At 36.7% G+C, this 12,500-nt stretch overlaps 1 protein-coding gene across 1 annotated transcript in view; it reads left to right on the plus strand.

The window, feature by feature from the left end:
• LOC106878114 (ectonucleoside triphosphate diphosphohydrolase 8) overlaps positions 1–12,500 on the plus strand; it is a 156,449-nt gene that overhangs the window by 58,290 nt on the left and 85,659 nt on the right. Inside the window, exon 2 of the mRNA XM_089357051.1 lies at positions 10,487–10,551. The gene's annotated coding sequence lies outside the window, so the exon portion shown is untranslated. The remainder of the gene's footprint in view (positions 1–10,486; positions 10,552–12,500) is intronic.

The raw sequence follows: 12,500 nt of genomic DNA on the forward strand, positions 1-12,500 counted from the left end.
AAAGCATTCAATTCATCATGCCGAATAACTAATCTTGGTCTCCCTCTTGGTTCACTTTTAAGGCTTTCATTTTTTGATCGAAATCTTTTGGACCATCTCTGAACAGTTCTAATGTTAACAAAATCGTTACCAAAATCCCGCTTGATGCTTCGTAGAGCTTCAGTGGTAGAGTGACCCAACTTGTATTCGTACAAGAAAATCACTCGGTATTGTTCAGTTGTCAACATCGTGAAAAAAGCTGTGGGCAGCAATTTTGAATAATAGTATTGTCAAGAAAGAAAGAAAAGCTAAGAGTAAGCACAAGCTTACATAGAAACTCATTAAAAATCCATTTATAGATGACTCATAAGAAACTCATTTAAAATACATTTCATGTGTCTATGTGGGTGTGTTTTATGCATGCGTGTGTGTGTAAGTGTGTATGTGTGAGTGAGTATCTGTGAAAGTGTGTGTGAGAGTGCGAGTGTGATTGCGTGTGTGCATGTACCTTCGTGTCTGTGTTTGGAATCACCACCATCGCTTGTTTTGGCGGTTACTTTGCAAGAAAAATGTCTGACATAGTTGTTGCTGGGATATGAATTTTCACCAACAGATGATAAAAGCTGTGGAGATATAATGTAAATTTCTGAGTAATGTTTTACGGCAGATATTGCAGTGGTACGGTTGCTCGTATGTATGAATATTTCTTTATCATATAACGATTTCAACTTTTGGCACAAGGCCAGCAGCTTTAAGAGAGGGAGTAAATTGATTACAGCGACCCCTATGTTCAACTGGTACGTATTTTATCGACTCTGCGTTTCGGTGGAATAAGAGCCAGAAAAAAAATTCCGCAAAGCATTTTGTCCGATGCGCTAACCATTCTGTCAGCTCATGTGTGTCACGTAATGTAAAGTGTATTTTTTGTAGAATGTTTTATTACCGATATTAATGACTTGTGCTTTCTCGCATGGTCAAGAATACTCATACACAATTACAAATAACCGAGTTTAGTGAGTCCTACACCAGCAACGGTCGGTATTTAAACTTGTGTCAAATGATTTGTATTCATTGGTGTCCTCAAATTTTCTAAATGTTTTTATCACCGTGTCTTACATATCACCCATATCGTCCACTCTTTTAATTAACAACAGCGTGAAAAATAAACCAGGTTAATAAACCTGATTCCCATACTGTTTTTTTTATACATTACGTCATTTGTTGCCCATAAACCTCAACTATAATTTCGGCCACTGTATTCCCGTTTGAAGGGAAATAGCATGCCAGTTAGTGAGTCAAAGCGACATTGTAATCAATATACTAAACCTTTCTGCACAAGGTCATCAATAAAACCAGAGTATAACACGCAGAATAGAGAATACAATCTTTTCTCTACGACAATAAAAAAATTTGTAAACGTCTGTACTTACAACTCGACTATAAATAAACATTTTAAAAGTTTTTTTAGGACAGAACTATACACCTAGATTTTAACCGTATACATACATGCTTGTGACGCACAATTTATTTATGCATTTATAGTAAAGAAGTGTCGGTGGCTTCGAAGTTACAAACCTGACTTTTAAAACTTTTATAGTTTCAAAATAAACGTCATAACTATACTTCGTGTTGTGAGACGTGTTGTATACTTTATAGACTGTGATTTTGGCAATCATGCTAACGTGGGGGTGATCACCCCAATTATATATGTGAATATATATATATATATATATATATATATATATATATATTGTTGTTGTACTTGGGGATGGTCATATTGCCAGTTTAGCCAATAAAAACACACGCACTGTATATTTGGTGTTAATTTGCTTCAGCTTTATATTACATTAATCTTAATCTTATTTTTATATATATATATATATATATATATATATATATATATATATATATATATATGCATGTGTATATATATATATATATATAGACATACATATATATAGACATACATATATATATTATTATTATTTATTATTAATTTTTTAAGGTCAAATTCATGGGGGTCGACTATTACATGAATATTACTTTTGAGGGGCTGAAGTTCAAGCTAGAGTCCAGCAGCAGAAGCCCAACTGATCTCTAAACGAATAAAAACAAAAACACAATGAATTACAGAAATATTACCAATTCTATGCACCAAAATGCAGGTCCTTGTAAATAACAAAACCTATAAACCAGACCGCGTAGCTCTTATAAATATTTACACTTTCTCTTTTAGTTGTACCCATCATACTTAACAAACTAGCTGAGTGAAATCAATTTATAACTCATAATTATGTTATATTACCACCGGTAATATATCTACCCGCTACCGGCATGCCACTACCTTCCGTTATACGCGCATACAACTGATACCTACTCGGGGTATTTCACATATAACTCTTCAGTAACACTATACTATTTTCATATTCATGGTTAAAGTCATACTCATCAAATGTGGTGCATTTTTATTTCTAATTAATTAAATGAAATTTAATGTTTTAAATACCAAAACTGATAAAAAAAAAAGCAGACGTAGAACACTGCTTTGCACCATCAATAATCTCCACCGAAAACGTTTCCTTCTTCGTAAATGTCCATAATTTGGTGTAGAGTTGTGAATCTGGAGCAGGGATTCGCAAAGTGTGTTTTGCGAAACCCCAGGGGTTCTACGTTGAAGAATTCCGCGGCAAAAAAAAAAAGAAAAAAAAGGGAACCATTGATCTAGCGATTAACTCAATGTTTTTATGCTTACCGAAGCCATGCGTCTGTACGAATTCATACAGTGCTGTTTGCTGTTGTTCGCCGATAGTGTTGCCTGTGAAACACGTTTCTCACCATGTAAACAGACAAGCGTATGACGCATAGTATTTCGAGATAAGGCAAGTATAAAAGTCGCACGAGCACCAGCGATTAATTGAATGTTTTTACGCTTACGAAAAGTCATGCTTTTGTACGAATTCAGACAGTGAGGTTTGCCAGTGTTCACTGTCTGTGAAACGCGTTTCTCGCCATGTAAACAACAAGTGTATGAAGCATGTGTTTATTGTGCTTGATGATGTATGCACTCTTGCAGCATATCCTGTGCATACATTTTAGTAATGGTAATATAACACCCATCAAGAGATGTGTACTGCACGCTATTAAATGGACCGAACATTCCATTATATACACCAAGTATTCCCCTTATAGAGCAGGCTACAGTTAGGTAGCCTCACGATCTTGGAACAGTGTTATTTCTACGTACAGAATAATACGGTACGTTGACCTACAAATGTTGTCCTGTTGCTCGTGAAATACTAGGGTCGACTTTTATACGAGGTTTATGGGAAATTGCCAAATGTCTGGCCAAAACAGGGAGTCGATTTTTACAAGAAATCGACTATTACTCGAGTATATACGGTATATATATATATATATATATATATATATATATATATATATATATATATATATATATATATATATATATATATATATACACATATATATATATATATAATCAAGGGTACAGGATAGTACCAGCGTTGCCAGAAATAAGAGTTGAAAACTATTCAAATAAGCCACAATATCACTAAAAAGTTAACAGTTTGACGAAATCGAGGAGCGAGTAAAAATAGCATATGTATATATATATATATATATACATATATATATATATATATTTGTAGATATATGCATATATACATACATAGTTAGATAACAGGGCAGCGTTGTTAGTAGGAGAGGTTAGGGTGGTTAGGAGGAAGGTGGAATAAAATAAAATAAAATAAAACAAGAGACAATAAAAAGTAGGAGCGTCCAACGAGGTATAAGGTTTAATTTGTTGCAATAGATTTATGGATATAAAAGTAGATATAAAGTAGAGATGTAGATAAACAGATATTAACATACACACATACACGCACACACACACTTATATGATTAGTCTACACCTGCATGTTATTTTGTATAAGAGCTTAAGCAAAAAAATAATACACTATCTCTTCTCTACAGTTGGGGATTATCGACTTCCATACATATTGCAAACGGATATGGAACGCAGACAATGGAGACAATAGATCTAAAGTACTTGTGAAAGAAATTGTTGATTCCGCCTCGGAAATTCTACAATCTCCGAGGAAACAGAAAATGTGATAAAATGTTTACGTTGTGAAGCTATCTGTTAATTACGTAAGAGGAGGTATTGTTTTAAATTCAAATTAAGGAGTCGCCCACCATTAGCGAAAAGAAAAAAAAAACAAAAAAAACAACGTACTTGTATTGGAAATTAACCTATTTAGTTTTTTGAAAGAGTTTAGTATTTTAAAGCAGAAATAACGATATGTTACGCCTGCTAAACTAAAGTTGGACTTAAAATCAATAAACTTCTTCACCAACTTATTGTTATTTTCAAGCAAAATAGTAAACAATATATAGATTAAACCAGTAAGGAAGACGAAATAATAGATAGCAAGGGTTTTATTCTATAAAACTCTCAAAATGGAAATATATATTCTTTGGTTGCAATGGGAAGTTAGTTTGAATGTGGAAGTCTGATACGAAAGGATTTCAGTCGGCAACAAGTAATGATAAACGAAATTCGCTGCTTCCAGTTCAGGGTGGTGCATGCAGTGACCAGATAGTCGCAACCGCCTTTGCCTGATATAAATATATATATATATATATATATATATATGTATATGTACGTGTGTTTGTCCTTGTGCTTGTTTCTCCACCCCACCGTTTGACAACCTGTGCGAGTTTGTTTTCGCGCCCGTAAATAGGCGAACCGATAGATTAAGCACCAGACTTAACAAAATAAGTTCAGAGATTTACTTGGACCAAAACCCTTCAGGGCAGCGCCCCAGCATGGCCACAGTCCAATGACCGAAACAAATGAAAAGACAAAATGATCGATCAGTTAATGCAACCCTAGATTCGAGTGGTCATTCATTTGGAATACATTTAATTATCGATCTGTTTGTTCAATGACGATTGACTTGGAGTTAAACATAAGCAACAGTAGTGACGAAGACGACAACAACAACAACCAGTAACAAAAAAATCTTTGAAATTATATGCTGTTGACCATTATTATTTGAAAACCAGAACGAGAAAATCGATTGTTTTCTTCGTAATATATCGGCCATCATGAACATGCCTCATGTATTTTCATATATATTATTCATTGATTAATTAGTGGTGCACCAATAGTGTTTTGTTTCAAGGCTATAGTGTAACAGAATATATTTATAGATTTTAGCACGCATTGTATATATAGGCGTAGGCATGGTTGTGTGGTTAAGAAACGCGTTTTGCAGCCTTGTAGTTTCAGGTTCGCTCCCACCGATCTATTGCGCTGATCCGACCAATGCTTTGTGAGTGAATTTGATAGACGTAAACTGTATTAAAGCCCATCGTATCTATCTATCTTTCTAAGTGTGTATATGTCTGCATTTGTAACCGCTCACTGCTTGAAAACCGGTGTTGTTTTGTTTACGTCTCCGTAATTTAGCGGTTAAGGAAAAAGCCGATAGAGTAAGTACCAAACAAGGCGGTGAGCTGGCAGAAACGTTAGCACGCCGGGAGACATGTTTAGCGGTATTTCATCTGCCTTTACGTTCGGAGTTCAAATTCTGCCGAGGTCGACTTTGCCTTTCATCCTTTCGGGGTCGATAAATTAAGTACCAGTTACGCACTGGGGTCGGTGTAATCGACTTAATCCTTTTGTCTGTCCTTGTTTGTCCCCTCTATGTTTAGCCCCTTGTGGGCAATAAAGAAATACGATCTCTGGGTTATGAACCCAGTACACTTCTACAACGCCATTAGCATAGCATGTCATTAAGCGAAATATATAATGTATCATTGTCTGTTCCGGGTTACATTGTTTCTACTACATCATCCATCACAAGTCATATATTCCTTATGTGATTCTTTGCACTCGACTGTGTCAAATGCCCTAAATCTAGCGACTGCACAACACATGCTGCTGCACCGAGACGTAACTTACTGAACGATGACATTGCACTCTGTCGGTAACCCGAGAGTTACATTTGACAAATCTCATGCATAGCTCTACTCGTTGCAAATTCTTTCACAGTGTCTCTTCTTTTGCCATTTTCAGATCAACATGAAGCAAATCAATTCTATAAATGTTTTCCTACTGAACAGATGTAAGGTGAAGGCATGTGACTGAGTAAGATTTTGGTTTCGATTCCTGGACTGGGTGGTGCATTGTGTCCTTGAGGAAAATACTTCATTTCACGTTGCTCCAGTTTACTCAGCTCTAAATGAATCGCAGCAGTAGCTGGGAAGTTAACTCTACGATGGACTGGCGTCCTGTTTAGGGGGAGTGTTGTACTCTCAGTCACTTCTATGTCATGGAAATTGGACCAAACCTCAGCTTTTCGAGGTCTAGGGCTTATGACAGAACTAAATCTAAGTCCTAAGAACAGATATGAGGGTAGACGGTCACTGATGAAATCCCGACACAGGGTAATAACCGATTATTGATCCCCCTTTTTGAGGTCATGAAAATATTGTATATAAATACAGCGTATACATATAGTATTGATTAGAGTTTATGGATATATTCTGTGGAGTTATGTAGCATATTATTCTTTGCCATTGATCTTAGCGTTTATTTTGACTACTAAATTGCTTTGATGTCAAAATTTCCCCTCCTCTTGTTTAATTATACCCCCCATCTCTCGTTCATTCTCTTTCTATACTCTTTCTCTCTACTCATTCTCTCTCTCATGCTGTATCTGTCTATACCCCCACCCCCCACACACACGTACATATACATATGCATGTGTGTATGTATATATATGCACGTATATCTGCATACTTGTATGTACGTATTTTAGTATGTATGTATGTGTGTGTATGTATGTATATAAATGTGTGTGTAAATGTGTGTGTGTGTGTGTGTGTGTGTAAATGTTTCGAAGGGAGTTGTAAATTAAAAGACAATGAATCATCGACTCAAAAAAGAGAAAAACGGTCGACATTTACTTACGAGTCTAGCACTGATTCTAAATTGAATATTTGTCTGTGTCTATGAGCGCGTGTGTACAAGTGTGTGTGTGTGCGTGCGTGTGTGAGTGTGAGTGCTCTCTCTCTCTCTCCCCCCTCTCCCCCCTCTCTCTCTCACACACACACATGGTGTTTATTGCTATGTATTTGTTTCTTTGGCACGGTTTCATCCGGCAAATATCATGACTTTTATCGTAACGTTTACTGTAACTGTTGTGGCATAATATTAAAGAAATTGCTGAGTGTGAAATGTTCGACGAACCAGCAATGAAGAGAATGAGACGTTTTGGCACAGCCGTTTTGGCGCCGCTGATTCGACGCTGACTTGTTTGACATCAAACGTTTTAACGCTTCTCTCATTTTAGTGATTCTCTTTCTCCCTTCCCCTTTCTGTTTATGAACATATTTCTCTTTGTGTGCACGAGGAGCGGGAAAGTATTCATATCAGTCATGTTTAATTAAATTGTAATCTCTCCATCGCCCTCTCTCTCTCTCTCCCTGTTTCTGTCTTTGTGTTTAAATGTGTGAGCACATTTATCTGGATGAGGACATGTCCGGTAAGTTCACCGCTACCAATTCACCGCAGGGAAATTTCACCGTAAGGAATGTTCATTGCGAGGAAAGTTCACAGCAAGGAAAGTTTACGGAGAGATAAGCCCACAGTAAAAGAATATTAAAAAAAAAACCTTATTTTCGAACTCTATGTATGTATGTATGTATGTATGTATGTATGTATGTATGTATGTATGCAATTACTGGGAACGTCTGAGTGATGCGTGTCTCTGTTCTCTTTAATGCCGAAGAGAGAGTTATACAATCATACTTGTATGGAAAATCCTGGAGGCGCACGTTCCAAACATCGACATTGGAGAGAATCTTAATGCACGGAATGGTAGATACGGTCAGCTTCCAAATACACCATCTTCGAAATCACGAGCAAAAACACTCTATAGTGCCAGTCTGATATTTAGAGGTCCTCACCTGTTCAACTTTTTACCTGAAGAAACCAGAAATATAAAAGATGAAAGATTAAATAAAAATAAAGAAAAGAACATTGGATAAACTCTTAACAACCATACCAGAACAACCAATACCATAAAGCGACAACAAGACTGATAGGAAAAAAATTAAGGCAGTGCTCCAGCATGACCGCAGTCATTAAATTGAATGGATATATTTGAAAACAAAACGTTGAAACCTTCAAGAAACAGATCGGTAGTCTAAATATGCTCTTTTCTAAATGGCAGACAGAATTAAAAGAAATTGTACATGCAAGCTATGTTGGGAATGAAAATGTTGCTAAGCTTTCAAACGAGTATACAGACGATGAATTTGTAAAAGAATGTCTTTTGGCAGTGGTTGAACTTTTAATGCCCGGAAAAGTTAAATATCTTTGACAAGATTAGCTTGTCTCGCAAGACAATAACAATACGAGTCGAAGAAATTGCAGCAGATATCGAAGTTAGACTATCAGAAAAAATAAGAGAAGTTAATTTTTTTTTTTACTGGTTATTAACGAAAGAACAGGTAAATCCGATTCGGCTCAACTGGCAAGTTTCATATGTGTATCGATAGATCATTTAATATTATAAAAGAATTGCTTCCTGTTCAGACAATGAAAGACACCGTTACAGGATATAATATTTATGAAGAACTAGCATTCCGTCGGTTACGACGATGAGTATTCCAGTTGATCGGAACAACGGAATAGTCTGCTTGTGAAAATAATGTGCAAGAGGCTGAGTACGCCATAGTCACATGTACCCTTAAGGTAGTTCTCAGGGAAATTCAGCGTGACATAGAATGTGATAAGGCTGGCCCTTTGAAATACATGTACCACTCAGTTTTTGCCAGCAGAGTGGACTGGAGCAGGGTGAAATAAAGTGTTTTGCTCAAGGACACAACGCGTCGCTGGGAATTGAACTCACGACCTTACGATCGTGAGAGGAATGCCCTAACCACTAAGCCGCGTGCCTTCACGCAACACTTCATTTCTAAGAAGGCGCATATCCCAGAGAAGAGGAAATGTGCCTTCTTAGAACTGAAGGGTAAATTTGTTCTGGATCTGACAAGTGATAACTGGTTTTGTGACCTTGCATTTTCATAGATATCATTTCCTAATTAAATAATCTCAATTTAAAATTGCGAAAGCAAAATTAGTTGAATTATGAGAATATATAAGAAAACAAAAGACGAAGACAGGTGTGTAAACAACAAACAGATGTATTAGTTTGACGCTCGGGAACTGAGAAAGTATTTTACGTTTCGAGCCTACGCTCTTCAGCAGAAAGGAACACAGAATGAAGCAAGGAGAGAAAATAGAAAAAGGCATAGTGGCTAGCAATACATACACACACACACACACACACACACACACACACACACACACACACACACACACACACACACACACACACACACACACACACACACACACATATCTATCTATATATATATATTTATACATGTGTGTGTGTGTGTGTTTGCCAAACCCCTTCCACCGCTATACAACCGGTGTTGGCTATTTTACATCCCTGTAACATATTGGTTCGGCAATAAGAAACCGATAGAAAAGTAGTAAACCTTTTGAAATCAAAATACAAATCAAAACATGTGCTGGGCGTAGATTTTTTGGACTAAAGCTCTTTAAGTCTGTTCTCCAGAATGGCTGCATTCCAATGACTGAAACAAGTAAAAACAAATTTTTTTTCGGAAATTGGTATTTCTATGCTTGCCATTACTGTTTGGTTTTCCAGCTTTTAGATATTTTCAAGCTAATTATTAAATGTGAGACTGTTACAGATACGTTCGTTTCCACTCGTCAAAACAAGCTGAAATACATTATTTAAAAAAACCTAACACCGTTTAAGACACCAATTTAAGACATCAATTTAAGACACCAATTTAAGACACATAATAACCACTTAAGACACACGACTTTTTTATAACCAATTATGCAAGAACTGAGATTCTTCGCCACACCCGACCTCTGACAATGAAAAAGGTTTTAGTTATTTTCAAACAGGTTTCAAAATGAAGAACTTTTAATTTTAAGCTATTTTTTTATCGCTTATCTTTTATCGTTTACTTGTTTCAGTCATTAGACCGCGGCCATGCTGGGGCACCGCCTTGAAGAATTTTAGTCGAATGAATCGAGCCCAGTACTCCAATTTTTTTTTTGTAAAGCCTGGTACTTATTCTGTCGGTCTCTTTGGCTGAACCGACAAGTCATGGGAACATAAACACACAAGCACCGGTTGTCGAGCGGTGGTGAGGGACAAACATAGGCGCGCGTACACACACACACACATGCATATATCTCGGTGGAATTTGAACTAGGAACGTAAAGACGAGCGAAATGCCGCTCAGCATTTTGCCTAGCGTGCTACCGATTCTGCCAATTCGCTATTTTAATGGTAGTTAATAATATTCTTTAACAATCAATAATCCTGTGTAGATTATCTTATGGTTACTTTTGAAACTCTTTCAGCGTTCCAATCGGCTAACGGAGGTGGATTCGCAGAATATGGAGAGTCCCTGAGAAACTGCTTTACGGTATTTCGTTCTTCCTTTTTACGATATTTCGTTCTTCCTCTTTACGTTCAGATTCCGAATCACCTTCCATGATAACTTCACCCTTCATCCTTTCGACGCCGAAAAATTAAATTACGTATAAAAACCTGATGAAGATTTTATCGGCTCTACTTCCCCATTCGACAAAAATTCTTTCTTCTCGCTAATGTTAGAAATTAGGTGGAGTCTGAGTCGATTATTTTGCTATAATTTTCACCCTAATTCATATTCCTTCCTTCCCAGTTGACATAAATTAGAATTAATTACTTCTTAAGTACCTGATTTTAACATTGACGTAATGACCAGCCATCTGTTTTCAGTTGGTTTCTTCTCTGGACAATGTCCAAGCAAAAACAAAAATTTAAATTCACTATCTTGGAGAAAACTTTCGACTAATTTGGCAGAATGAGCAAAAGCATTATCATGTTGGTAAATTGCCAATCTTAGTTGTATAAAAACCTAAACTTGTGGCCCTTTTTTGGCATAATTACTTCATTATAATATTTAACAGTGACACTTTCGTTACGAGCAGGACATATTGAGTTTTTCAACACTTTGACTTGTAATTCCTTCTATCTTTACGCCATTTTGTTAACACCTTCAAATTATTTTATCATTATTGGGCATTATTCCAACATATTTTATTATTTTAGTCCTTGATAACAAGGTTGGCCATTTGGGAAGAGAAATCGGAAAACACTCTTGGTTGATTGGTGTTAATTGGCAGATTTTGATACTTTTTCAAGAGATAAAATTCAAGGATTTGTTTCCTATCAGCCCTGACTTTTAGTTTCACTAATTGGGGTGTCTCCACCACAAGGTCCAGTGTTGGTTACTGGAGACTGGTCCTTAAATTATCAGCGCCTGGTGTTGCTGCAATCGCAATCTGTATGTTGGATAGGAATGTTCCTATTCCTATTCTTTTGTTATGGTTGAATATTTGGGAAGCGTTGCTGTTACGTGTCAATGAGGGACACTATATCACGTTGCTAGGTGGGCTTAATATAGAGCGACATTTCCCTCAATCACAGCCTACTTAAGAAAATTCTTCAGACAACACCAAGGACATTTCCAGTAATACATGCCATCAACGGAGCCTCGGCATAGTCACCGACCCCACGCGGAATTAGAATCGGTTCCCAAACATTTCAAGATATTTAAGTGAATATTCCTACCGGCGCCATCTACTGAATAAGTCTGTCACTGTGTAGCGAATAAGCTAATTTTACAAGCTTATAACAAACTCGTTTCCCAAGATTAAGCTCTAAATTGAAAGATATATGTAGCAGAGTAAATTATATATAACTGAGTAATAATAATATTATACAGAAACCTTTTAAAATATTAGGCTTTTACAAACTTACCCCAGCTCTCCATGGACCCAGATCAGTACTGCTAAAGTTGATCCACATTACTGGAGATTTGCATTACTCGTTGATTCACGCTAGATGTTGATTCACATTACATGTTGATTCACATTACAAGGTGATTTACATTACTGAAAATTTACATTATTGGAGGTTCACATTTTTGGAGATTCAAACTTCAGGTCTAACGAAGTCAATGGTTAGATCTGTTGAATGTTATGTGCTTAGATATTCATGTGCTGGGCAACAGTAAAAGGTAGTGCATGAGAAGAAATCCATTGCTAGAAGGATATGTGTTGGAGGTAATTCTCCATGCTAACACACGCACACATACGTCGCAATATATCGGATGCAGCTGTGCATCGTTAACCAGCTAGAGGAGATGTCCTCTTGGGGTTAAAAGATCGCAGCAAATTCCGCTCGAACTGGCAGACATGTTGAAGTGGCTACGAACATTACTTGTTCGTACAACTACTGCGTTGATCTCTTTAAGAAAGTAGGGTGTGATTTGAAGGGGATTTAGTTGTTGTTTATAGCAGATCGAGTGATTATACAGAGCAGCGG

The sequence above is a fragment of the Octopus bimaculoides genome, chromosome 9, assembly GCF_046866305.1.
Source record: "Octopus bimaculoides isolate indiv1 chromosome 9, ASM4686630v1, whole genome shotgun sequence".
Lineage (NCBI taxonomy): Eukaryota > Metazoa > Mollusca > Cephalopoda > Octopoda > Octopodidae > Octopus > Octopus bimaculoides.